Source organism: Miscanthus floridulus, chromosome 1 (assembly GCF_019320115.1).
Source record: "Miscanthus floridulus cultivar M001 chromosome 1, ASM1932011v1, whole genome shotgun sequence".
Classification (NCBI taxonomy): Eukaryota; Viridiplantae; Streptophyta; class Magnoliopsida; order Poales; family Poaceae; genus Miscanthus; species Miscanthus floridulus.
Window position 1 is genome coordinate 86,699,122 of NC_089580.1, and position 26,010 is coordinate 86,725,131.

The window sequence follows — 26,010 nt, forward strand, 5'->3', positions numbered from 1 at the left end:
ACTCACCTAGGTCAAGTTACCCATCCATACCCCCCTTAATAGTACGGCCAAAGGAAAAACAAAGTCCTAAACTACTCTAAGTGTCTCCTCAACACCAAACGACACTTAGAACTAGTCAATCCTTAACCTTGTCGTCCATCCTATGAAAACTAAAATGATTTCCATTGTAGGGACATGACCACCATGATAGCCCAATCAATCTCCATTACCGTGACCTAACTTAATTGCCTCTGCAAAACACACGTTAGTCACAGTAATCATATATTGTCATTAATCACCAAAACCCAACTAGGGGCCTAGATGCTTTCACCACCAAAAGGACGCCTGAGCCACCACAACACACTAGGATCCTCCGTTGTCGCCGCTACCGCATGTCCAATGGGCATAGATTTGTTTCTACTTGTAGGGGATACATCTAATATATAAGTCAACCTATCCACACAATAAGCATCATAGGGTACTCCCCAGAGTGCCCCATAATGTGTAGACAACCATTAAGAAACAAACTTGGTTGTCTGTAAAATGTCACATTAGTATGCTTATCCCATTCAGATTCCTTATAGATCCATGCAATAGTTCAGATGAGTAGATCTCCACACCTACACACACAGCATTGACATCCACATATTCAATCACATTTAAGTGTAAGGAGGCTGTTAGATCGAACACCAAGCAAGCCTCACCAACAGCATGGCCAACATCATCGGTGCTAGGTGGCATAATTTTAAACTTCTGGGTCATTGGATTGCAGATGACATAGCGGTATCCATAAGCCCTAAGGCACCAGCATAGGATGAGGCCATTGTATTAATCTAAGATAGCTACATTTTCAATGTTGAAGGGAAAGAATTCCATGGAGCGGGGGCGTACACCACGGATGACGTTGGTGAAGTTTTGATTGCCATTCTCACTATCATAGAAGAAGCCGGCCATAGTCTGGGGTAGCTTCTTATGATTGTTGGGGTCTGAGATGAGGTTTTTCTAGGAGCGACAGACACATTTGCAGCAGAACAAGTAGTGGGCGGGGGTGGCAGCATAGGATCTCAAAAATGACATCCTCCGTGAGGCTGGCTAGTGCGTTCCTCTTGTTGGGGACCTCCTCCATTTCATTAGTGTGTAGTACGATGAGAGCTTCCTCAGTAATGAGATCACTGAAGAGGAAAATAATCCAACAAAGATCCATCAGTGAAGTCCACAACTCATACCAAAGTGCAACTTTAACAACCATTAACAATTTTCATGGTACAACCTCATGTAAATTTAGAGTAGCACCACATAGATATATATATATATATATAACTCAAGCTAGAGTAGCAGTTAATGGAGCTATAACCATTACAATTTCAGCAGTTAATTGAGCTTCCTCAGTTTTCACAAGTAGAATGTCAGTGAACAAGTGGTAGTGATCATCACTGGCATCGGTAGCAACATGTGTAGCTTAAACATTATTGGCCTTAGTGATGTGAATGATGGACACAAAGCATTGATTTGCTTTTGATGCCTTCCTCTTTTTTGGAACCAAATGGATAACTTGGTTGTCAACAAGGACAAGACACAGAAAACAAACATATGAGCTGCATCCTAATACATCCAACAGCCATGTAGACACCATTCGCATAGAAATGTGGCCTCAGATATGTTACAAGTTCAAAATACCATAAGGACTCACTGGTGGCATTGGAGCATATGAAACAGAAATTTAGAATCAAGCAAGCGTTGGATAGAAAAAATAGTTTAAGGCAGAAGTGAAGGGCCTGTAAGTTTGCCTAGATAGAAAGGTATAATCAAATAAGCACTTGACAATTAATAGGTCTAGTTGCACACAGGCATTTATAGTAAGAACACTGAACATATGCAAAAAAAACCAAGACACCAGTAGAAAACCAACCAGTGCCACCTCCTAGTTCTTTTCATCAGCATTGGCCTAACCTAATCTACAACGCTACAATGTTTCTTGTATACCCCATGTTCAAGCAAGGACCAAAATAGTGAAGGCCAAAAAAGGCAAGAAAGGATCGAATCTGTCACGTCTGCCATGGCACATGACAGATACGGATGCCAATGCCACCATGCTCCACTAGGAAGACCCACCGCCTAGCCACCAAAAGGACGCCTGAGCCACCATAGCACACTAGGATCCTCCATTGCTACCATCGCCGCAAGTCCAATGAGCACAGATTTGTTTCCACTTGTAGGGGATACATCCAATATATAAGTCAACCTATCCACACAACAAGCATCATAGGGTACTCCCCAGAGTGCCCCATAATGTGTAGACAACCATTAAGAAACAAACTTGGTTGTCTGTAAAATGTCACATCAGTATGCTCGTCCCATTCAGATTCCTTATAGATCCATGCTGTAGTTTGAGATGAGTAGATCTCCACACCTACACACACAGTGTTGACATCCACATATTCAATCACATGGAAGTGTGAGGAGGCTATCAGATCGAACGCCAAGCGAGCCTCACCAACAGCATGGCCAACATCATCGGTGCTAGGCGGCATAATTTTAAACTTCTGTGTCATTGGATTGTAGACGACATAGCAGTATCCGTAAGCCCCAAGGCACCAGCATAGGATGAGGCCATTGTAGTAATCTGAGATAGCTACATTTTCAATGTTGAAGGGCAAGAATTCCAAGGAGCGGGGGCGTACACCACGGATGACACTGGTAAAGTTTCGATTGCCATTCTCACTATCATAGAAGAAGTCAGCCACACTGGGGTAGCTTCATATGGTTGTTGGTGTTCGAGATGAGGTTTTTCTATGAGCGACAGACACATTTGCAGTAGAATAAGGAACGGGCGGGGAGGCGGTGTAGGATCTCAAAAATGACATCCTCCGTGAGGCTAGCTAGTGCGTCCTCTTGTTGGGGGCCTCCTCCATTTCATCAGTGTGCAGTACAATGAGAGCTTCCTCAGTAATGAGATCACTAAAGAGGAAAATAATCCAACAAAGATCCATCAGTGAAGTCCACAACTCATACCTAAGTGCAACTTTAACAACTATTAATAATTTTCATGGTACAACCTCATGTAAATTTAGAGTAGCACCACATAGATATATATATATAACTCAAACTAGAGTAGCAGTTAATGGAGCTGTAACCATTACAATTTCAACAGTTAATTGAGATTCCTTAGTTTTCACAAGTAGAATGTCAGTGAACAAGTGGTAGTGATCATCACTGGCATTAGTAACAACATGTGTAGCTTAAACATTATTAGCCTCAGTGATGTGAATGATGGATAGAAAGCATTGATTTGCTTTCGATGCCTTCCTCTTGTTTGGAACCAAATGGATAACTTGGTTGTCAACAAGGAGAAGACATAGAAAGCAAACATATGAGCTGCATCCTAATACATCCAATAGCCATGTAGACACTGTTGGCATAGAAATGTGGCCTCAGATATGTTTCAAGTTCAAAATACCATAAGGACTCACCGGTGGCACTAGAGCATACAAAATAGAAATGTAGAGTCAAGCAAGCACTGGACAGAAAAAAATAGTTTAAGGCAGAAGCGAAGGGCCTGTAAGTTTGCCTAGATAGATAGGTATAATCAAACAAGCACTTGACAATTAATAGGTCTAGTTGCACATAGGCATTTACAGTAAGAGCACTAAACATATGCAGAAAACCAAGACACTAGTAGAAAACCAACCAGTGCCACCTCCTAGTTCTTTTCATTAGCATTGGCCTAACCAGATCTGCAATGCTACAATGTTTCTTGTATACCTCATGTTCAACCAAGGACCAAAACAGTGAAGGTAGGAAAAGGCGAGAAAGGATCAGATCTATCGCCTCTGTCTCGACACACAATGGACATGAATGCCAATGATGTCACGGTCCACTAGGAAGACCCACTGCCTAGCCACCAAAAGGATGCTTAAGCCTCCACAGCACACTGGGGATCCTGCATTGCCGCCGCCACTACAAGTCCAACGGGCATAGATTTGTTTCCACTTGCAGGGGATACATCCAATATATAAGTCAACCTATCCACACAAAGAACATATACTACTATTAGGACTCCAAAGACATGTCAACACAACCAGGCATCTAGTGCAATGGTAAAGATAGCCTATTGATCTGGGTCCTAGGTTTGACTCCCAGGTCTCATGGTTTTTTTAGTTTGAATTTATCAAACCCCAGTGGCAACAATTGACATGCAAGGTGTTGGGTCCCACAGGTCAGATGGAGATGGAGAAAGGTCCCACAGCCATCAGGTGCTAAATGTCAGATGGTCCCATAGGTACATGTGACACTTAAGCTGTCGGGTCCCACTAGTCCATCGGGTCCCACAGGTTGGATGGAGATGGAGAACGGTTCCACAGGTACACGTGACACGTAAGCCATCGGGTCCCATAGGTCAAATGCTGAAGGGTCCCATAGGTACTTGTCGGATGAAGAAAGGACTGAGCGAAGACTTCTATGATGAATTGCAAGTATCACGAATGAGTAACTATAGGTCCCATAGGTACACATCAGATGGAGAAGGGTCCCACAGATACACGTTGCATGGAGAAAGGATCGAGTGGAGACTTTTATGATGAATTGCAAGCATCATGGATGAGTAACTGCATGTCCCATAGGTACACATCGGATGGAGAAAGTACAATGTGGAGATCTATGATGAAGTAGTTTATTACAGAATAAATATTGTCGATCACAAATGTGTAATTAGTTCAATGACGAAGCCTTGTTCATCATAGGTTTAAACGAGATTGTCACAGATGAGTCAGGCGAGTGATCTATGATGAACCCCTATGCTCTTCTATGATGTTTTTTGTGACGATGCCTAATTTTGTCATAGAAAGGGAGGGTTGCAGGATCGTCACCACTGATCTATGATGAAACAAAAATATTCGCCATAAAAAACGATCTTCTATGATGATTTTGGATTTGTCATTAGCATTTTCATCATAGAAGTGGATATCTCTAGTAGTGGAGTGAGCAAACACGCGGTAGCGAGTGGGAAGCCGCATCCATCCCTCTAGATGACCTCACAAGAGCATTAGCACTATGGATAAGGATAGGCATTTTGATAACCTATAAATTCATGTAGTGTAGTTTAGGTATTTAGAAATTCAGGTATTGCGAATACTTGATTTCAAAATGCATGATAAAGACAGAGATTTTTGCTATGCTTCCAAATATAAGTTTTGTATAAATATATAAAAAAGTTAGAATGACTTTTAATTTAAAATAGAGGGAGTATTAATTTTGTCCTTTTCCTATATTGATCATATATTTCTTAGGTGCATAGATAGACACCTAAAACATGAAAGTCATAGGGTTGTGCGCTCTACTACCAGGTTGATCATCTCAATTTGATGGCTTAGAGCATCTACAACGATACTACCTAAAACAGATCCCATACTCCTCTATTTAGGTAGCTACTCATTTTCATACTACCCATATTTCGTTGTTTTCTCTAGTAGCACTACATCGACGAACTCGGCCATTAGCACTAAAACTAACCCCTAAATCCATTTTTCCAGAGGCTGACATGTGGGACCTATGTGCCATCTTCTTCTCTATGCTATGGCCATGCATCGACAAACTCGGCCATCATCGCTCCTCCTTGGTCGAATCACGTAGGGAGGTGGAGCCACATCACTCACGGAAGGAGAGCCGACGATGAGCTCCCACCGAGGCGGTGGGTGCTAGAATCTCAGCCACATCGTGTGGAGAGGGACCTCGACCACATCTCTCCCACATTGCGACGCGGGGAGGAAAGCTTGAAGTGCATCGCTAGCTTCAGGGAAGGGCGCCGACGGGGCTGGCCTTGCCGCCTAGGGGAGTGCCATAGGGGCTGGCTACATCGGCCAGGTGCATGCCACTGTAGGGTCGAGATGGCAGACTAGAGGGGGGTGAATGGTTCGTTCTAAAACTTAATCACGCTAGCTAACTGAAATAAATGCGGAATTAAAACTATCGGTCTAGCCAAGACTATAACTCTCTATCTAAGTTCACAAGCACCTTATAAAGATCCTAAAGAGGCAACAAAAGGTGTTGGGCTAGCTAGTCCGCACCTATCTAATTCTAGCTTGCAAGGTCACACAAACCTATGCGACTAGTACTTCAAGCAAACCAGGGACCATCTACACAATATAGTAAGCAAAAGCACAAAGCCACCTAAGCTCACTAGCAAGCTCAATAACAAGGCTACACAAGCCAAATTAGAGAGCGCAAATTACTTAGCTACACAAACTAAGCTGTGTGACTAACAAGGTTACTAAAACCAAATTAGCCATGCAAGGGAGCTACTTCTATGCTACACAACCAAGAAGGTAACTAGCAAGCTACACAACCTAACTAATTACAAGAGCAACTACACAAGTGTGATGTATGAAATGTAAAGACAAGTTTGTGTTGGGTCGACCACTCACTTGGTGGTTCGGTGGCTAATTGGCATCACCCGCCAAGCCTGCACATCGGGCACCGCAAGAACCTACCCCAAAAGTGAGGGTAGCTCAATGACATGCTCTACTAGAGTTGTTCACGATCTCCGTGGGGTGAGCACAATCCCCCTCACAAATCCACCTCTAGAGCACTACACAATCTTCTTGCATGCTTCAATGGAGTCAAGCCACAAAGCCATCTAGGAGGTGGCAACCTCCAAGAGTAACAAGCACCACTAGCTTGCAACACGATCACCTAGTGCCACTCGATGCAACCTCATGATGCAACACACTTGCAATTGAATCGCACTCTTGCAAGCACAAGTGAGTTAGAGGACATCCAAGAATACCTTCATAAGCCACCAAGGCTCAAGGGTGCTCAACTACCGACCAAAGGTCAGCCAACACTTCTATTTATAGCCCCACAGGCTAAACTAGACGTTATCCTTTCACTGAGCAAAACTCACAGTGACCAGACGCGCAGGTCAGGTCATAATGACTAGACACGCTAGGCCCTATGTCTAGTCACTCCTAGTAGTCCATGTGTCCCTACCATTCAACATTGCATGTTCAATCCCAATGGTTGGCAGCCGTGTGCCAACAGTCAAGTGATGACCGGACGCGACGAGCCCCAACCTAACACTGCTGCGCCGCGTCAGATCGCATGCGCCTACTCTTGGCCAGCACATGACTGGATGCACCAACAATTATGACCTGACGCCTGAGCCTTAGAGTCCAGTCACAAATAGAGAGCCCCTAGAGCCTCGATTCCATGACCGGACGTGTCAGGTTAGTTGCGACCAGACTCAGCTCCTGATTCTGATCCTTCTTTGTCTACCACACATCACTGCCACTCCTCTTGCCATGACATCAGCGTACGTCATAGATGATTGGATGTGGCCCCTACATGTCTGGTCACCACCAAGCGCTAGTGTCCAATCAATCACTAGAGTCGCGCCTCCTTCACGCCAACTGACCAGACGCGTAGGTCCGCCCAAGACCAGCATTTGGTCATCTCTAGTGACCTATTTTGCCTCCATTTCTTCACCGAGTTGATCCACACCTACTCCAACTTCTCCTCCTTTGTAAAACATCACTATGTCTATGTGTGTTAGCTTTTCACAAACATTTTTCAAGGAGTTAGCCACTCAACTTCCCATGACACTCTATCCTAGTAATGATGCAATGTTAGATCACTCGAGTGACACTAGATGATCGATATGCAAATAAGTTTGCCCCTCTTGATAGTACGTCCATCTATCCTAAACTCAGTCATAAACTTCTCTACACACCTATGACTGGTGAAATGAAATGCCCTAGGTTATACCTTTGTCTTACGCATTCCATTCCATCTCCTTCAATGTCGATGGAACACATGTACTAACATGATCAACAATGATATGATCCACTCCATATCATCACATGACCATATTGGTTCATCGATCTTGACTTCACTTGCTCTTCACCATTACTTCAGTCCATTGGCACCAAGTCATCACTCAACTTGCCCTTCACACTTGCAACCGGTCCATCGAGCCAAGTCTTGTCTTGATCTTCTCCACCTTGGTCACATGACTCAATGCCATGTCACATATGCAATGAGCTCCTTCATCACATATGTGAGCTTTACAACATTTCTAAACCAATTCACCTCTATGGCATGAGTTGCTCACACAAGTGTTCTTGTGGACTAATCTCTTGTGTAAATCACTTAACCACACATTAGTCCACCTAGGTTGTCACTCAATTACCAAAACCAAACAAGGACCTTTCAATCTCCCTCTTTTTGGTAATTGATGACAACTCTACAAAGATATGGAATTTAAGCTCAAATGGATTTGAGTTGCTTGCCCAAGCAATTTTACCTAGTGTAAATGATTTTGGACAAGTACCACAAACCCAAATTGGTATTATTAGCTCCCCCTACATATGTGCTAGAGTGTTTGGTTTAAAGCTCACACATATCCATAGATTGGAATTGTGGGAGAGTAATCACTACCAAATGATACTAAGGTGTATAGAATAAACCTTTGAAGCGTGATACCAATCAAAGTACACATTTTAACACCATCCTTAGAACCATGAGTAGCTAGACAACAAAAATACTACAAACCCCATGAGATCAACATTGTAAGCAAGATTCTAGTACCACATGTAGAAATACAAGTCTAGGTACCATCCTATGCATGCTAGTTATCATGTCATCAATCAAATTCTACAACTAGCATACACCACAAAAGCATGCATATCAAATTTAAAAACTTATGCAATGCAAGCAAGCACATGAATATGCACATATCAAATGCAACCAATCAAAGTTCATGAGCTTGCTCCCCCTACTTGTGTGGTTCTCTTGTCCAAGAATTTTGACCCTTCTCCATTCTTCAACGTTGCTCCCTCTTTGTCCATGTCCAACTTCTTCTCCCCATGATGTATTTACATATCTTTGTTCCAATCTCTCCCCCTTTGTCATCAATTTCCATAAAAGGTGTGCATCTATTGATACAAAGGGTTGCTCTAGGGATAGATGGTTGATACTTGAATATTGCATTTTTTATGGACACCATTTGTATAGCTATTTAGACTCCATGTGTAGGATCTTGTGACCTTGATACCAATTATAGTGGGGCTCCCCCCTATGTCCAAGCATGGGTCATTCACTTGATAATCTTGAGCTCTTGAATGTGAGGGAACTTTCTTCTCTTGATGATCACTTAAGGTTGAGGATCAATTGTGGAACCACCTTCTTGTATGGTTGATACCATGTGTAGAGATGTGATACCACATGTATGATTGATTTGTCAATAAAAATCATTTCTTGAACATTTGCTATCTTCATGAGTACCACTTGTAGGATATCACTTGTAGGTTGATCTAGACACTACATGTGACTTGTTTGAGTCTAGACACCACTTGAAAAACTAGATATCCATTTGCATTATTGTCTTGTGCTTGTACTCTTGTCACTTATCATGAGCTTCTAAGTTGACTTGAACTAAATTTATTTGCCTAAGCTTCCAAGTCCAATTAGAACCAATGATAAGCTTCTTCACACCTCTTACAAGGGTTATCTTGCCAATGTTATACTTGTCACTTGTTAGCAATCCAAATTAAGTCAAGTACTTAGGTTCACTAGCTCATGAACAAACTCATACACTACCACTAGATTCAACTAATCATTCAAGCAATAGTGGTAGGTTATGAATTTAAAATTTCATTTGATATGCATGATCCTATGATGTATGTATTATATGCACTAACTGCATACTAGTAAGGGATGAAATGATCATGCACATTATAATGATACATTTGCTATCTTGGAGTAGAGGATAGTCACATAGATTCCAATTCATTACTCCAATAGCAATGTGAAGTCTAATTTATAGCTTGGTGAAGACCAATCATCAATATTGAAATCCATTCTTCACCCATACGAAATGTGAACCAATAATATGATCAAGTGCACTATCATGATGTGGTTGACTTGCTTCATTCTTTGATCAATGCTTGCATGAGAATACCAGTTGGATATTCATGAATTGCTTGTTCTTTTGGGTGTTGCTTACTTTTCTTGATCAACACTTTTAATAGCTTCCACTAAGCATCCCAAATGTTCCTCGGATCACTACTTCCATATTATCCTTCCAAGTACCACACTTGGTTTACCTACATATAGGCGGCAAGCCCCTACACTAGGGAGAAGTGACCTCTCTCCAAGAACCATTCTTGACACTCACTTGAAATACTTTGTTTGATTGATCTATACGATGGACTTAACTTGATGAATAATCTTGAATCCTTGTAACACCCAAAAGTTTGCATCATTTTCAAATAGGTGAATTTGACTTATTTATGGACTTTTGTGAGCACTTGAACTTAGTAGAAAAAAAATAACTTTTGTTAAATTAAAATCAACTATAAGGTCTAGTTACATGTTGTGCATACATGTTGCTGCATATTATTTTTGTATTGTGTGGTTTGAAACCAAACTCCAAATTGATTCAAATGGATATGAAAATGAATTTGGAAAAAACTTGAAACAAAAGGAATTCATCCTCCTCCCTCTCTTTTGGCCCAGCTGGCCTACTCTTCACCGTAGCCACCCGACCTGTTCTCTTCCACCACCAGGCCATAGCCTAGCTCACTTCCCCTTCTCCTTCTCGGCCTATTGGCCCAACAGCTGGCCTGCTCACCCTCCCACCTGCCTCCTTCCCTGTTTTGCCGTGCGCCCCTTTCCTTGGGCTGGCCCAGCAAAGCCAGTGCAGGCTCGCTCCCCTCTCTCCCTCTATTGGCTGACGACCGGGACCCATGTAACACCCCAGGTGTTTTTCACTAGTTAAGCAGTGGGTTTGAGCTCCAACATGACAAGTTCAGTGGTAATCATGAGCTCCAGTTCATAATTTTGAAGTGATGATGAAGGTGTTGAGGTCCAATCTATGAAATTGAGTCCCAACTTGAACTTGGACAACACGTCTTTGCTTACATGTGGAACCTGGTTAAGATTAGGCCTGAGTAATGTTAAACATGCTTATTTCATGTGCATTACATCAACATGCATCCATCTTGACCAGTGGAAAAGTTTCATGAAGTTTGGAATCAAGAAGTCACGTGAAATGATGAGTTATAATCTTTCTTGAATTGCTTCATCAGGTGAATGGGAACATGGGATGTCGACCAAACCTTGCAACCTTGCTCAAACAACTCTAATTCAACTCATGAATAAAAGTCATGAAGGGTTTGTTTTGAGCAAATGTCAAGAAAATGCTTCTAAGTGTGGGAATAGCTAAAATTGTCTTTTTCATGATATGGTTTTGACCTGTGTTGACCAATTATTTAGAGTACTTGCATGGAGTTGGACCTTAAATAAAAGTTGAAGCTTGAGTGGAGTAAAACAAACTTTATTTTTGGACCCAAGACCTGATTCAACTTCTAAGTGTCTCATATAGTGGTCTCAAGTTTGAATGCAGTGCTGTTTTTGCCTCTTAGAAATCTAAGTCCCTGATCTACAGCAGCGAGTTGGCATGTTGTGACATTTTTATCTTCCAAATTCATATGGTAACTTAATTGGATTCCTTAATATGAGTTGAAGTACACCTTGTGAAGGAAGCCACAAAACAAGTCTCATCACTTTTGGAGCATGTTTGGACTTTCAAAAGTTATTGCAAAAACAGCAAAAGTTTCTTGAATTCAGCCCTTAACTGAATTCAGTTTTCAGTTTCGTATACCCTACTTTGGAGGCTTGTATCTTTATAACCATGCTGAAAGTGTCCATGATCCTTTAAGCAAAGTTGCAGACCAAGATGTGCACAACAAACTTTGTTCAAGGATCATGAGCTAGTTTGGTCCCTAACGTAGTCAAACTGAGGACTCAAAACTGAACACAGTGCTGTTTTGGATCTCGAAAATTTGGTTAAGTCTGGAAATTTTAGTGGCAACAATGATTGGCATCTCGCGTTCTCGGATTTTTGTTAAGCAACTCAAGTTGAGCCAAATATAAAAGTTGGAGTTCACATCTTGGAGAAGGACATACAAAAAGTTGGAATGAATTTGACCACATTTTGACTAAGTAATTCGAGCTCAAGCAGAGCAAGGCTTAATCCTTGATTAGTCGCTGGCAGTATCAACTTTGGGCTTAATTACCTGTTAATTTGTTTCTCTAATGGCCAGGCACCCTTAATGAGTTTTGTAGATCATCATGTGTGCTTCAACTTTGCTTTTAGGCCCAATGTCCAAATCGGCCTATAGCCAGCCCAATTCGGCTCCCACCTTGCCCACTTCGCTGCACACCACGTGCTCAGAGAAATGCCAACGCATCATCCATGCATGAGAGTGTGCCCCCACCATTGCTGAGCATCCTCCCCTCCCTCACTCGCTCCCTACCCTCTCTCAGTTCGCTCTCTTGCTCCCTCTCTAGGCCACATGCGGACACCGCCATTACCGGTAGCTTGAGCTCCCACCACTGTTGCCCGCCTCCATGCCTTCCCTATCCTAGCTAAATGCCGCTATGCCTCCAATGCCACACACTGCCCTAACGCACCCCTTTTTCTAGCCTCGCCGCCGTTGCAATTGGCCGTCGCTGAAGCTGCGCCTCTATGCGCCACGCACGCATGTGGCTGCGCCACCTAGGGTCGTCTCTAGCCAAGCAGAGGCCACCCACGGATGTGAGCTAGTCCCCTAGTGCTCCCCCGTTGTTTTCCCGACCCCGACGATGACTTCACCGGCCGAAAATCTGCTGGCCAGCGATCCTCCTCCGCCTCCTCTGTTTTGATTGGTGTGAGGGACCTTGCGCAACAATTGGAACAAGTGCAGGGGGCTAACTGCAAAGTCATTACTCATGTGAATAGTGGCTGGAAGGACTGCTTCATTGGAATTTAGTTTCCTAGAAGTTCGGGGTCCTTGGTGCAAGTTTGTTTTTCTTTTATGGCTGAAATTTTGGAAAATCATAATAAATCATAGAAAAATTGTAAAATAGCAAATGATGACTTTTTGGAATCCTTGTGAGTAGATATACGTAGTAGAGTCATAATATAATATGTGTTAGTAGAAAGTTTATGCTTTTTTTATTTATTCTTATAAAGTGCTTTTAGAAATCCTTTTAAGTTTGTTAGATGCATATCTCAAGGTAGGAATGTCCTAAAAATGTGATTCTAGTTTTGGGAGTCTTGTTTTGGCATGTGATGGCTAAGAAAAATATTAAAATGTTGCTTGATCACTGTTTTTATGATGTTTTGATTTAATCATGATTAATGGTTAATTCTAGCTTACTTTGCTTACTATTGTCATGTCTATTGTTGTACTACTCCAAATGATCAAAAAAATTATGATAGTATACTTATAGCATGTGTGACATCTGGTAAAAATTTCATCATTTTTGGTGCATGTATGACTAAGTTATGAATTTAACTTGATTAATGCTTGATAAATGTTTTTAAATGGTTTATAAATAATTTATATATGCAAAAATGTGAAATGTGGTTCCCTTGCCCTTTAATTGTGATATTGTGACCTAAGAAACCATAATATGTCTTTATGTTTATAGAAAATGATGATTTTTAGATTTATCTTGCTTTTACATGTTTTCTTGCAATAGCAATTTGTCTTGTCATGGTAATTAAATTATAAAACCTGAGCATGTGAAATTTGTACAGTAGCCATGTTTTGATAACATATACCGCCCATAAAAGTGTCAACCCCAAACTAGTTGTTCTCATATATCACTAAAATTATATATATGTTTATTGACAAAAAAAAGATTAATAAAAGCATAATGGTAGATAAAGCTTGTAATTATATTTGGTGATGCTTTGAGTAATTAGGGTTCAATAAAGTGTTGCTAAGTATTTTAGTGGTGGTTGAAGTTCCTAAATGGCTCATGTGTGCATGCTCTTTGTTAGCAAAATAAGTGAAACATCAAATTGTTACATTATGAAATAGCTGCATGTGTATTTTCTGTTGTAATGATAACTTCATGGAACAAATGATATTTTCTGTAAATATTGTGAATACAAAAGTTGTAGATAATTTCCTTATATTGCTTGTCCTAAAATTTCATGATTTTAGGTCTGATGGTTTAGGAATTATAGATTTTAGAAGTTTGTTGTTAGATTTTTGCATGTCCTCTAAATAGATCTGAATGATTGTATTGTTTGGTTCATTTAAACATGGAATCATATATTGGTGATAATATGATAGTTGTAGTGTCTTTCCTAAGGTTTCTAAAATGTCTGAGATCACTACTTTTGGTTGTCTAGAACTCTAGTTATTGCTATTCAAAGTAGAATGGTAAATTCTGTCCAAATCTGGATAGAGATGCCTTCTTGATGTTGTTTAACCATGTTAGCTGTAGAATCATCTTAAGATGATAATAAGAAAGTTATAGATAACTTAATAAGATTTCTATAAAGTTAATAAGCATATTTACTGGATGTCTATAACTTTAGATATACATTTATAAAGTTACTGTTAGATCTCTATCCTAGTTTGTGCAGATCTGCTTGTTAGTATTTTTCAACCTTGTTAACCTTTAAATCTGCTCTAGGTGTAAATAACAAAGTTGTAGACAATTTCTTTAGATTAATAGAAAGTCTAGGATCACTTTTATTGAATGCCATGATCTCTATTTATGACTGAAACAAGTAACTGTTGTGCTGCTGTCCAGGAACTGCATGTGTAGGTTGATTGCTTTAGCTTGCCCTGGTTGGCTAAACATGTTAAGTTGACATCGATTGATGAATGCTTGCCATGGCTACACGCAAGTAATTTGGGTGCCATGCTTGTTGTGCTTGCCATCTCCTATGTTATGCTTGAGTGATGATTAAGTTAAATAGCTCTAGGTGCTTACATTGGTTTGGTGTACTTTTATGAATGCTTTACGTGTTGCACTTCCATGCATTCATACATATGCATTGTTGCACCTCATTTAGGTACGCTAGATGCACCACGTGAAGGACATGATGTTGAAGCCAAACCCAAAGATGGAGTTTGGTGAATCTATCTAGAAGACAGAAGGACTAAGCAAATGTCGAGATGGGAGATGCTCACCAAGCGAGTGTCATCTAACAAACACTAACCTAGTGTTGGATCCCAGGCAAGCCCCGGGGCATTCTAAGCCTTCTATATTTTTACAAATATCACTTGAGTCCTTTATGTTTGATGCATTAGGTTATAAGAGTTGATTGGAACCACTTGATGCATATAATTTCCTTGTCCAGAACTATATCTTGAACCTGATGTACTTCTAGAATCGAATATATGCTTAGCAATGCTTAGACTGGTAGAAGTCAGGTGATTTCCTATCACCTGTGAGATATAGGTGGATACCATAGCATGGTTGGCTATATTTGCTACGGTGGAAAATGACCATGTGATGATGAATAAACGGAGACTGGATGGGATCTGGTGATTGAGAGGCAGCATGACATGGAGGTCTTATGTGCATGTTTTATCCCATCTGCATTGATTAAGGACCGTACCATCGTTGGCACTTCTATCGAGATTGAACGCATGCCTCTTACTTAGCTAGCCGAATAACTCATTCCGACTGCGAAGCCAATTAGTTCAACTCAGAACGGGCTCTGTTCTATAAAAGTGCGCACTCTAGATGGTAGTAAGGATATGCGGGGAGCCAGGCATGAGCCTAAGGGTAGGCCAGGCCTAAACGTCCTGGCAGCTGGTCATCCTAATTGTGTGGCGCTGGACAAACCCGTGAAATGTGGACCTGAGTTGTACCAAAGGTGACCTAAGACTACCATGGCTGGTAGACCTGGGTTTGTGTTAGGAGTAAATTCCCAGCTGGTTGAAATCAATTCGAATCGCTGTCTCTCCCAAACAATGAGAAACTTGGCTAGCTCCAACATCATAGTAACTGGATTATAGAATATGATGGTTCTGATGAATATGAAAATCTTACACCGGCTATGGTTACTATTGTTATGCTACTAAATGTTATACCATATGTTTGGCACAGGTTAGTTGCTAATCTAGAGATGAATAGCTATAATTAACTTGATGACTGAATTATAAAATGTATAGCAGAATTAGTGGTTTTTTATGCAAAATGTTGTGAAGCTAGCTCCACTTATAAAGCCTTGCATAATCCTTAGTGTCACTTTATTTCTAGTTTATGACGGGTAAGTCTAGCTGTGTACATTCGAGTACTTAGGGATTATCCCACCATATTGCAGATGAAATTCTCAGCCTGAGGAAGATGGTGGCTAACCACTGGTGGACTCGATGACTCTATATTTATTTCTCATCTATATGCTTTTATCAGAGGATGTCACATATGATAGCAATGTATTTGGAACATATATTAATGAAATCATTTGAAAGCTATGTTGTTTTCCCTTAACCAGTTTTGAAACCTAAACTTGTACTATTATTTGTGAACCCATTTGTAATATTATTTCCACTGCAGCTCTGTATATATGATGTGTATTTGCTTAATTATGCGATCTTGGTTGTGATGTTGATTTACCGAGGTCCTTCGTGAAACTCGGCGGACTACCGGGTTTATATACGTGAAAGTATGCGTGCGTCAACGTATTAAATGGGGACAACCATACTTGATCTTGTATAAATTGGGCAGTTCTATCATAACCCGCCCTTCACCCGCTGATGCCCTAGGCCCACACGTCAGTGCCATCCCCTACTTTGCGTCGTCTTCAACACGGACTCTACTTCACCGGGAGTCCGCCTTTGCCCCGACTCCTCATGATTGGTGTGACCTGCATGCCAAGACCCCTTAAATAGCAGTCGTGCCTCACATCGCCCTCCTAATCAAACCCGAGAGCAATCAGCCACCTCCAATCGAGTCACCGTGCCACCACAACCCTAGTTAGCCATCACTGCCGTTCACTTCACCACGCTGCTGCTCCTTCACAATCGTGATCATGTTCCCGAGCTACGCGTGAAGGTAAGGAAGCTGCCGGTACCTTCTATGCTCTCCCCCTCACTCCTTTTCACTTGCACGAGCTAGTCGTTGCTTCATTGGATTTCCCATGCCGCAGCACCGAGCTCTATGCCGCCACCATGCCTTCGTAGCCGTCCCAAACCCGTCCATTGAGTTTGCCTCACCCTCCTCTCTCCGTGTGGTCTTCCCATGTCTGTTGATGGCCATAATTGTTGTATCGATGAACATCGGCGAGGTCACGGCCATGGTGCCACCACCTAAGCTCGGCGTCGGTGCCTCTCTCTCTCACCCCCTCTCTCCGATCTAATCCAGGTCGTCCAAGTTAGATCCAACGGATTAGATCTCATCATACCCATTCGCTAGTTCTTTCGCTAAAGAGCCCCTCTCTTCTCCGGTATTCTAACCCGCAGTCCACACCAGATTCAAAATTCCAATTTTTATTTATTTTAATTCGAAATAGAAGATCCACTTATTTACAGTTTTGCCACTACCGTCTTTAGGCTATAACTTCTTCGTTTTAACTTCGTTTTGATCTGTTCAAGTTGTGTTAGATTCATAATTGCATAATCTACATGTTCAAGCTACCGTTAGACATGTTTTCAACTTTTGAAATTTGAGATTAGTTTTAATCTACTATTTTATTAAAGGAAATCTTGTTTAATTCATAACTTCTTCGTTATAGCTCCGATTTTCATGATCTTCGCGTCTATGTGTTCCTAGCGAGATGTAGCTTCGTTTTACAAACTTTTCATCTTGATTTTATGTTTTTGGTGTACTATTCTAATCAATAGTCTTTGTTTGCTATGCATGATTGCTTCTGGATGCTTGTATGTTGTTGTGATGATCGAGTATAGGCGGTGAGCAATTCATGGGTGATCAAAGTACTACTTCGATGAGCAGGATTAGCAGGAACACTTTGATCAAGGCAAGTATAGTATGGGATCATCCTTGTTTCCTATCAACCTTAATACATTTAATTCATATTTGCATGTGTCTCCTTGTTATATATAAGGATTTCCTAGAATTGGACTTATACCTTGTCACCTATGGGATTGCATTGGGTAGCTTTTGCTAGTGCTCCACGAAACCATGATCTTGTAATTTGACTAATGGTATATGTAATAAACATTAAAATATGACTTTTTAGCAACTTGGTAAAAGGGGGCTGGAGTATTTAGCTACTTTCTAAATGCTTCAGATTCCTCTCCCTAAGGACTTATCTGTAAGTGATCATTTGGGACTTACAGTACAACTGTGAGGGTCACATGGCTCTAGCTTTAGCTCAGTACAAGGACCTTTTCTAGCTTGTTAGTGGTTACCTTTATGGCGCAAGAGGGGCTTGACAAATCAGGTATAGTGCGGCCTCTGTCTTTATGTGTATGGCCTACGCAGAATGTGCCATTTAGAAGGGGAGCTCTACATCTGTTTGCCAATTAGAAACCTAGCGGCCCTAACTTGTTAGACGAACCTTTGAAAGGCTTCATAGTGTACCCTGCCTGCTCACTTTGGTAGTGTTTTGGGGACTTGCAAACCCCGGGCAAATGGGAAACACGACTCACAGTGAAAGTGTACAACCTCTGTAGAGTGTAAAACTAGTATATCAGCCATGCTCATGGTCATGAGCGGCCTTAGAACCCTTATGGAATAGATTATCACTATTAATTATTTGTTTATGCTCTTCATTAATCATGTTTACACTGATCATGTGTTTACTATAGGATTATGACAACTTGATGCTGCTCATATACTAAAATTGTGACAACTAAAAGCTAAATGCTGCTAAACCTGTGTCAAGCCTTTTGAGCCTCATGAACCCCATGTTACACTTGTTGAGTATGACATGTACTTACGCTTGTTTATTTTTATTATTTGGATAAAAATCCCGGATGGGTAACAGATTGCAATGGTAATGATGACTTTCCTAAGGATTACTAGTCTTATGGTCAACCAGTTGATGTCCCTATGCTATGGAGCTTCCGCGAGAGATTTATCTTTATATTTCCGCCATATCTATGTGAATACTATGTGATAATATTCATGATGTAATAAACACTTGTGATGGCACTTTCTATAATTTGTCGGCTTATGTATATGACTGATCTCTGAGCGCACATAAGATTATGCATCCCATTTTATCCTTAAAATTGGGTGTGACAATCCTTTTTAAGTCATTTTCTTTCTACTTGTTTAAGATCTTTTTTTTCTACCGAATGATTTCAATTGTCACTAGAACTTAAACATCATCTTCATCTTTAGCTTGGTCTTTATCTTCAATTTGAGTACTAAATATGTGCCAGGTATACTCCATAATCAAATGGTCTTGTACTCATTGCTTGTCATGCTTCTAAATCATCTCAAAACCAAACTTATGTGCCTCAATTACTTATTAAAATGTTTCCAACTTGAGGACCTCTCGATCAAAGTGACTCTTGATCAATCCAATAATTATCACTTTTCTGGCAGATTCTGTACTCTTCAAATAAAAATTTATATCTCCCAATATACAGATCCAAATACCACAAAATTTAGTGAAGATGTGTTTTACTAAGTCATCTAGTAGCTGTAAAAATTTGAGCTTTATTTGAATTCTAGATTGCTACCAGATTTCAATTCTTCCACCACTGCTACATGCTAAAAACTGCTACACTGTAGCTGAAAAGATCCACTCCAAAACTGAAGCATATCTTATTCAATTCTCATGAAATTCGCATAGCATCTTATACCATAAGTCTAGAGCATGCATACCAAATTTCAAGTCAATCCAAATAGATATGATCACTCAAATTCAGACTTGATCACAGCTAGCTCAGTTTTTCAATTATAGGGCATATTTCAATCAATTGAGCTATACTTCTTCAAATTGAACCAAATTTGAAATCAACTTGTTTGAACACTCTTACAAGACATATATCCATTCAATCCATTTACTAAAAGTCATCTCATTAACTTATCCAACACAAATCAATCCAAACTTGCTTACTAAGCATTTAATCCATTCAATCATCTCATAGCAAGCAACATATGCATATATATATATATATATATATATATATATATATATATATATATATATATATAATTCAATCAACTCATATGCATCCAAATGAATAAGATCAACAAGAGATATACCTTGGTTGGCTCATGATCATCCAATTAGCAAGCTTCAACTCAAATAATTGCAAGCCATCAAATATATCCAAAGAATCACCACAACTTGATAAATGACACTTGTATGTTGTAGCACTTGGACTTCACAATCTTGTCATGGCATTGGGATAATTATCATCATTTGTCAATACTTGGCTCAATAACATGAACCACATAATGAATACTACTTGAACCATGCCTCCAATGCCCATGGTACCTACAAACAATCATCCACTTTTTTATGGTACCAAAACTAGTTTGGGTCCTCTCAAGTTAGGTGCAACATACATAGGCATAGCCTTAGTATGAATAGTGGGATGTTTTGCAATTGCAACTAATGAGGTACCATTGCCATCCTTCCTAAGCATAGTATTTGCATCAATTGAAATAGGCTTAGGTGAGTTACCTAGGGCACATGAATGTGCCATGTGTCCCCTTTCCCAGCATGAGTAGCACTTCCTCTTTGATTGAGCCTTTTCTTCCATGCTCATGTGGTGCTTCCTATTGCCTTGCATCTCATAAGTTGCTTAAGCCTTCTTCTCAAGCTTGGTAGGACACCTTGAGGCAAAGTGTCCCATATCTTCACACTTGAAGCACTTGATGTGAGCCTAATCTCTCTTCTCATTTGATTATTGCTCATCATCTTGGCATCTTGAATAAGCATTGGAAGCCTTGCTCTTCCACCCCTTCTTGTTTTCTTCTTCTTTATCCCCGAATCACCACCATCTTCGTGGTTGGTCTTGTCTTGCACTTGGGGTGTTTCTTCTTGCTCAACTTGTGCCTTTGGTTGAGGCTTCACTTGTTGCTTCACTAATTCCTTTGTTGGGCACATAGAGGTGAGATGACCCCATGTGCGACACTTGAAGCACTTCACATGTTCGAGCCTCTCTTCTTCCTTCATCTTCTTGAGCTTTTTAATGTTTGGGCAACCATTTGCAAGGTGTCCTGCTTCATGACACTGGTAGCACATGGAGTGAGACAACTTCAATTGTAATTGCTTCTTCATCTTCTTTGCCTTTTTTCTTTTGCCCTTTGTCATCTTCTTTTTTAATCCAATTCCACTCATATCACCATAGCTTCTTTTGTTGTTCATCATATGCTCGAAGGTGATTTTGGTTTTGTAGCAGCTCTCTAGCTTGTTGCTCAATTTCTTCACTTCACTTTTAAGCTCATTGTTCTCCTTCAAAAGGTTAGTCTCACAAGATATAGAAGTAGAACAAGCATCTAAATGTGAAGAACATGGCATATCTAATAAATCATCGCAAGAAGTGGATACATGCTTCTTCCCTACATCACAAGAGTTAGTCACATGTTGCAATTGATCACTTGACTCATGTGATGAGCTCTCATTGTTTTTAAGTTTCATTGAAAACACTTTAATGAGAGAAGCATGTTGTTCTAATAATTCTTCATGAGATGCAAGTAGTGTCTCTTGAGTCAATTTTAACTCATCATGTGAAGTTTTAAGAACATCAAGTAAGTGCTTATGTTCTTCACATGAATTCTTTAGAAATGAGTTTTCATTTTCCAATTTCATTGTTTTAGCTTTCTCATTTTCTAAAGGCATGATCATGCTAGCAAGTTTATCTACAAGCTCATCATATGAATCAACATGATCAACCATGTTAGCATTTTGTACCTTTGTGTCACCTTGTGACATGAAGCAATGTGGTGATGGAGGGCTTGTAGAAGCATCCCTCTCATAGCCCGAGCATGAACCATCATCACCATCAAGTGTGCATGGGTAGGATCATCATGTGCATCACTTGAGGCATCACCATCAATCTTGTCAAGTGAACTTGTAGTGGTTCGATCATCATCATCACTTGACCATGAGGTGGAGCAATCCTCCATAATCACCAAATTATGGTCATGCTCGACACACTCATGTGCCTCCTCCTTGGTGGCCTCATTATCATCATTGGAGACACTCCCATATATTAAGTTGAGGTACAACCAAATATCATGGGTGGTCATCATGTACATGATCTCCCCAAATATGTTATCTTTCATAGATTGATAGAAAATATTAGTAACTTAGCAATCAAGATGTAGGCATTTCTTTTGCGCTTGAGTTGCATTCTTTTCATCCAACACAAGAGAAAAGTCCACATCTATGATCCACCACATTTGAGGTGAAATAAACTTAAAATTGCAAGTCATCCAATTTTTCCACCGTGCAAAGTATGTGCCATAAAAAGTGTACGGACACTCAACATCTAGCCCATAAGCCGCCATCCTCTCGGGTCAGTGAAGACCACAAATGAGAGACCTAGCTCTAATACTACGTGTAGTGTCAAGATGGAGGGCTAGAGGGGGGGTGAATAGTCCGTTCTAAAACTTAATCATGATGGCTAACCAAAACAAATGTGGAATTAAAACTATTGGTCTAGCCAAGACTACACCACTCTATCTAAGTTCACAAGCACCTTATAAAGATCCTAAAGAGGCAACAAAAGGTGCTGGGCTAGCTAGTCCTCACCTATCCAATTCTAGCTTGCAAGGTCACACAAACCTATGCAACTAGTACTTCAAGCAAACCGGGGGCGTCTACACAATTTAGTAAGCAAAAGCACAAAGCCACCCAAGTTCACTAGCAAAGCTCAATAACAAGGCTACACAAGCCAAATTAGAGAGCATAAATTACTTGGCTACACAAACTAAGCAATGTGACTAACAAGGTTACTAAAACCAAATTAGCCACGCAAGGGAGCTACTTCTATGCTACACAAGCAAGAAGGTAACTAGCAAGTTACACAAGCTAACTAATTATAAGAGCAACTACATAAGCACGATGTATGAAATGTAAAGACAAGTTTATGTTGTGCGGAATGCAAATCACTGAGAAAATGAAGACAATGTTGACATGGTGATTTTCTCCTGAGGTTCACTTGGTTGCCACCAAGCTACATCCCCATTGTGTCGACCTCTCACTTGGTGGTTCAGTGGCTAATTGGCATCACCCGCCAAGCTCGCACGTCGGGCACCGCAAGAACCTACCCCAAAAGTGAGGGTAGCTCAATGACACGCTCTACTAGAGTTGCTCTTCATGATCCCCATGGGGTGAGCACAATCCCCCTCACAAATCCTCCTCCAGAGCACCACACAATCTTCTTGAGTGCTTCAACAGAGTCACAAGCCACCAAACCATCTAGGAGGTGGCAACCTCCAAGAGTAACAAGCACCACCAGCTTGCAACATGACCACCTAGTGCCACTCGATGCAACCTCACGATGCAATACACTAGAATCACACTCACTCACAATCAGATCACACTCTTGCAAGCACAAGTGAGTTAAAGGGCATCCAAGCACACCTACACAAGCCACCCAGGCTCAACGGTGCTCAGCTATTGGCCAAAGACCAGCCAACACTTCTATTTATAGCCCCACGGGCTAAACTAGTCGTTACCCCTTCACTGGGTAGAACTCACAGTGATTAGATGCGCAGGTCATAATGACCGAACGCGCTACGCCCTGTGTTTGGTCACTCCTGGCATTCCACGTGTCCCTGCCATTCAACATCGTGCGTTTGATCCCAACGGTCGGTAGCCGTGTGCCAACGATCAAGTGATGACCGGACATGCCAAGCCCTGACCTAACACTACTGCACCACGTCAGATCGTGCATGCCTACTCTTGGCTAACACCTGACCGAACATGCCAGCAGCCACAACCTGATGCCCGAGCCTCATTGCCTAGTCATGAATAGAGAGCTCCTAGACCCTCGATTCCATGACCGGATGCGTCAGGTTAGTCATGACCGGACTCAGCTCCCGAGTCTGATCCTTCTTCGTCTGCCATGCGTCACTGCCACTCCTCTTGCCATGACATCAGCATACGTCATAGATGACCGGACACGGCCCCTGTGCGTTAGGTCACCACCAAGCGCCAGCGTCCGATCAATCACTAGAGCCACGCCTCCTTCACGCCAACTAACCACACGCGTAGGTCCGCCCGAAACCAGCGTCTGGTCATCTCCAGTGAGCTGTTTCACCTCTATTTCTTCACCGAGTTGATCCACACCAACTCCAACTTCTCCTCCTTTATAAATGTGCCAACACCACCAAGTGTACATCACCATGTGTATGTGTGTTAGCTTTTCACAAACATTTTTCAAGTAGTTAGCCACTCAACTTGCCACGCCACTCGATCCTAGTAACGATGCAACATCAGATCACTCGAGTGGCACTAGATACCGATATGCAAACAAGTTTGCACCTCTTGATAGTACGACCATCTATCCTAAACCCGGTCATAAACTTCTCTACACACCTATGACTAGTGAAATGAAATGCCCTAAGTCATACCTTTGCCTTGCGCATTCCATTCCATCTCCTTCAATGTTGATGCAACACATGCACCAACATGATCAACAATGATATGATCCACTCCATATCATCACATGACCATATTGGTTCATCGATCTTGACTTCACTTGCTCTTCATCATTGCTTCAATCCATTGGCACCAAGTCATCACTCAACTTGCTCCTCACACTTGCAACCGGTCCATTGAGCCAAGTCTTGTCTTGATCTTCTCCACCTTGGTCACATGACTCAATGTCATGTCTCATATGCAATGAACTCCTTCATCACATGTGTGAGCTTCACAACATTTCCAAACCAATTCACCTCTATGGCATGAGTTGCTCACACAAGTGTTCTTGTGGACTAATCTCCTGTGTAAATCACTTAACCACACATTAGTCCACCTAAGTTGCCACTCAATTACCAAAACCAAACAAGGACCTTTCAGCTGCCCAGGTCTAGCCACGCCACCGTGGCTGGCGTCGCCGACCAGGGTAGGCCACCACAGCAGCCCATGCCGATGGGCAAGACACGCGTGTCGGGCGAAATCACTGCGAGACGGCCATGTCATATGCAGTAGCGAGACTAAAAGTAGGGGGAGTGGAGTAGGGGCCAACAGAAGTAGGGGGCGAGTAGGGGGGCTACTGGAGTTGCATTTTTTTACCCCCTCTACCCCAATCTCAAGTAGGGGGTTATGCTGAAGTCGCTCTTAGAGCAAAGCTAAAAAGATAGACTATTTTAATATAACTATAATAATAACAATGTTTCTAATGAACACTTTAATGCATAAAAACAACATTTTTATAAAGTAAATTATAAATATTACTCCTTTTCTTTCAAATTATGAAACATTTTTATTTTTCTAGATACAATGTTTTTACTATGTATCTAGACATAGTGTATAATTGAGTGTATAGCAGATGCTACGTCTAGAAAAGTTAAAAGGTCTTAATAATTTGGAATGGGGGAAGTACTTTATATTTTTATTCTAATATTTGTAGGCATTAAGTTATTATGATGAAAATCAGAAGAGTTAGTAAATTACTAAGTTGAGAGCTGAAATAATGATTATTCACTAAATATAAGTAAATAGGCTCTAGTCACGCAACCCAAACTGTGCCGTACATGATTCCCAAATCCTAAGCCCCCCTTTGGATCGTAGGAAAAACAAAAAAATGTAGGATTCACATTCCTATGGATTGAGTTATTGTAGCGCCCTTTGTTCATAGGAATCGTCTATAGGAAAAACATAGGAAACTTTTCTTTGCGTTTGATTTCATAGGAAAACCATAGGAAAAAACATCCACTCAAAACCTCATGTTTTGGTTTCCTGTGTTTCTCCTGCAGTTCATCTATACACCTATTCCTACAAACTTCTTGTGTTTCCTTTGTTTTACATATGCATTCTTATCCCATTACTGTATTTTTTCAATCCTTCGTTTCAAAGGGGGCCTAATCTGAACGTTAGAAGAGTCTAAAGTATTGTACTCTAAAGAATAGATATTGAGGGTAAAGGAAAAATAAATATCTATTAAACTTATAATTAATGTAGATTTGTTGGTCCAACTCAGTTCTTTGAGGTGCTCATAGGGATAAGATGTGCTTATATTTTTAGGGGTGAGTGTGTCGTGTATGTGAGCGTTTGTGTCTATACTTAATTAAAAAATAGATTAATAACAAAGGGGAAATTGGGCAAAGTACATGTTACCGACGTCCGTACATGATGTATCGTCT